The following is a 4,567-nucleotide window of genomic DNA, read 5'->3' on the forward strand; positions in this document are numbered from 1 at the left end:
TTACAGAATTAGCTTCTAAATATAACAGAAAACAAAACCCGCATATTTTAAATGCCAATCAAAATCTCCCCCCCCGAAATGGATAAATAATGCCACGATACTGGACACGACTGATGAATGCCGCTTTAAAATATTTAAATAATGTAATTAAATTTTTCATTGGCATATAACTGATCAGCAAGTTTAAGCAAAGAATTTATTAATTTATGTGAAAAAGAATATACCATGAACATTCTTGGGAAAAGTAATCAATGATTTATATTATTAAAAATTTCGACTTTATTATTTAGTTCACAGTGAAATAAAAAAGCAGATAATTTATATCAAGCAAACGATAAATCATGAATTGATTTTAAAGCATTCATTATTTTTATATGAATAATGCAAAACTATTGTACCATTATGTGGATAGATAGTATATTTTCAAATTTTGGAGAAATTTTTGCTCTTAAAGTGAATGCACATCACTTTTTGCATCTTCATTTATGTAACATTTGCTGTTGTTATGAATAATTAAAAGTAATCTTCATATTTTATGATGTTACAACTTTTCATCCTAATGTAATTTTTTCAGGGATTGATGAATATTTGAAGTCTGCAAAGATATGAAGATTTATTTTTGAAACGTGAAAGTATTGTTCAATACTTTGGTTAAATACGCTACTAACTCACATATACGATAAAAATAAATCTAAAAAATATGCTATGAAACAGTAATAAAAATTTCATTTTTCAAGCATTTATGTTAATACATTTTCTAAAGTAACAGATGCATTATCGAAAATTTTGCATTTCATCAAAACCTTTTTATTTTAACTTAGTTCAATTTCAAATAAATGCTTTTGAATTTTTATATTTAGCAGTATATATTTAATAACATATAATAACAATCAAATGGACCATTATGATTGTTTTGAATTTTACGGTTGATTGGAGACTGTGCATGAATTCATTTTTATTGATGCCATGGAAATATTTATTTATTCAGTTTGAGGTTAAATTAAAAATAATAAAACTTTATTTTATAAAAGACGCCAAATTTTCGAAATATGAATATTCAAATAACTTGCTGTGGAAATTAAAAAATAATATTTTCTAAGGATTTCAACACTTTAGCATTTTATTAATTTTTAATAGTAATATTTAAATAATAATGTGAATTCAAATCAACTGTAAAAGCATTTTATGCAGGTTTGTTCCAAATTCATCCTTCATCCAGAATGATGCACTGTAAGTTTTGATGCAAATGAAATTCAAACTTAAGATATAGGATATTTTGTAAATTTATATATTCCTTATATCTGCCACTAATTATGATAAAAGCAACGTTTGAAATGGATTTTGACTGCAGAAAATAGTTTTACAAATTTTTAGTCGCTAACTTGTACTTTTCAGCCAAACTGAAAATCAGCTTTTGTATTCAGCAACTAACGTATCAGGACCAGATAGATGATTGTTGAATTGAAATGAAATAGATGCAAAAATTGAAAGTTGAAAGCAAACGGATATTTCCCAACAGAGTGAATATTGACTTGACATGGTATGATGAAAGTCATCAATTGAAGAAGTTACAGATAGATCAGACAACAATGCCATTCTGACTGTGTGCTGAAATAAAGGTAATTAACAGGGCTGACTATCGATTAACAAGGTACGTTTATTTTCTGAGCAATAAAATATTTATGGTTATCCAGTTGAATGACGTGCGCGCCGTTTCGTTTCCATGCAACGTCAGAACGTTATTCTTACTGAATTACATACAGTAAGTTTATTACTCTTGAACAACAGCCAGCCTGTGAATGATTGGTTGGATATTGGTAAAATGAAAGTGCAAACAATGAGAATATGGCCGGTCACCATCGTCGCAGTGTCAAAACGCAGGCGAGCGTATTTCCGTTGAATCGTCCTCAGCTCTGCACTGCTTCGCATAGGATGCACCAATCAGATCTGCAACAGTTATTGACTCACCAACTAACTACACTTTGCAAATTGTCCTCTGCATAGCTGGTCTTGTGCTGATGAAATTTTTATGAAACATTTGTGCTTGCATAATAGTTGAACAAAAAATTTTCCAACGACAACGTTTTCACATGCTAATTATGTCCCGCTGTTGCCAAGCGATTCTACGGACAGTTAGCCAACTAACCAACCAAACGGCATGTGGATTTTATGAACCATAGCAGATCGAAGCAATTAATGTGATCATGTTAAAAATAAAAATAACAATTTTCTACCAATTTAACATGCTCCGGTCATCAAATATTTAAATCTTTACAAGAAAAATTATAATTGCTCCATCTCAAATTTATCACCTTAAATTCTGCATGTTGAATGTAAACCATCCCCTTGGCTTGCAGGTTTCGCTATGAAAGAAACAGGAAATGTCAAGAAACCTTTTGAATTTACAATAATGCTTTTCATCTAATGCAGACAGTTCTGATGAATACATTACAATATTATCCAGTCATAATTGCATGTAAATTTTTAATCTGCTGTTATTATACTTATATAATGATGTCAAATTTACTGAATCAACGAACGACCATAGCTGATTTTCATTCTTCTATAAATAATTAGTAATAAAAAATTACAAACATCTGTAATGTTCGCAGTCATGGATTTTTAAAATCCCTATTAAAAAACGTTTATGATCATTCAAATTTAATTAATAATGCTCGATGAATCCTATATTCAAATTTAATAAATAGTGATATTGAAGCATTTTTATATCAATATTTAAAAAAATATTTTATCATTAAACTGAAAAGGATTCTAAAAATTCTTCAGTTCTGATCAAAAATTATTGATTTTTCATATATTATTAAGATTGTAAATAATAAATGGTGTTCGAAGATTTGTTTCAAATGCAATAACAAATTCTCTTTCATTGTTCATGCTTGTGAACTTTTGTTTATACGTAATAAATGATGATATGATCACAAAATAACAATTTTTGAACAAAAACAAAAATCTCCATGTTCTAATATTTTTCAAATTTCAGAAAGGATCATTTTAATTATTTACATTTACTAATATGCATTAAACATTAATAAAAACAAAAGTAATCCAATTTTTTCTGCTACATTTATAATATTTTTTGTTTCTGTTTCTCTTAATATTATTTTGATATTTTGTGCATTTAGAAACATTTAATTGTAATCTTTTTGATACTAAAAAGTATAAATTTAAATGTTTACGAACTTTAAGATCAATAATTAAATTTATAATACTACTGTAAACTGACATAAGCATTTTTGTTTCACAAATTTTAAGTCGGTAATTTTTGTAAAATGCAAAAAAATATTTATTTATATGTTTACCATTCGCTTTTGTATAAAGTTAAGCCTCTGCTGTATTTTATGTTAATTAACAAATTCAAAATCTAGGTGTCATCATTTGCAATGCATTTAAAAAACAAATGAAATAATATACTCTAAAAAGAGTGTATTAAAAAATTTTAATGTTATCACAGAATAACATAAATTATAAATTATATACAAACGTAGAAAAAATAATAACCAAAATAATTTTAATTCAGTGATTGAATAGAGCAATTCCTTATCAAATAAAAGTTTAATTGAAAAGTTGACATGTTGAGGTGGAAAAGTTTTATATTTTTTCTTGTGATACGTGATAATAGTATAAAATGTTTTGTGAAACTTTTCAAAAATCCAACTGAACAGTCAATTTTCCACTGCTATTAATTTCGCAATTGCGCTTTCAAAATATTTACATTTATGTCAATCAAAATATAATTTTATTTTACATAATAAAACAGATTATTATGTGATTTTGTCAGAAAAATTTCACATCATCATCATATACTTAGGATCAAAGAAAAAATAATTTTAAAAATAGCATATAAAGTTGAACAAATGTGTTGCAGATATTATCTTTGCCCTTTAGTAAAGTGTAGTCTGAAATTTTAATATGCAAGGTAAAAAATTCGTGCAACAGCAAAGAATTTTAAATAGCAAAAAGTCCTGTTAAGGTCATTTTCGAACCAACAAAATTTACTGTCTAAATTGTATATTTTAAAGTTTAGAATTAAAAATCTACATGAAACTACAAGTTCTGTCCTGCATAAATAATAATAAAACCATACTCTTTTAATATAAAAAAAGGCTAAAAATTAATATCTCAGAATCACGGTGTAAACAAAGAAAGTGTTAAGCAAAAGTCTTGTTCTAAAAATTTATTTGCAAAAAAGAAATAACCCTAAAAGTACTGAAGAATGAGCGCTTATTTTAAGAATATTTTAAATCTGTTAAACAGCACAAATTGCTGGATGCTAAAAAAACGTGAGAACTAAGCAACATCATTTCAAATAAAAATGAATAAGCTTTCCAATAAACCACTACTTTTGTGCGTAACATGAAACAAGACATCATCTTATTATTAGTGGCATAAATTATTTTGTTGTATTATTTGATGCAAGAATAAAAGGAAATTCGGAAATTTGTTGCGCACAAAATTATTAATCAATAAAAAATGAACACAGAAATATTACTACTTGACGAAGAACGGTTATAATAATATGCATCATGCGTTCATTTGACCAGTTCAA

This window comes from Trichinella spiralis, assembly GCF_000181795.1.
Source record: "Trichinella spiralis strain ISS 195 chromosome Unknown Scfld4, whole genome shotgun sequence".
NCBI lineage: Eukaryota > Metazoa > Nematoda > Enoplea > Trichinellida > Trichinellidae > Trichinella > Trichinella spiralis.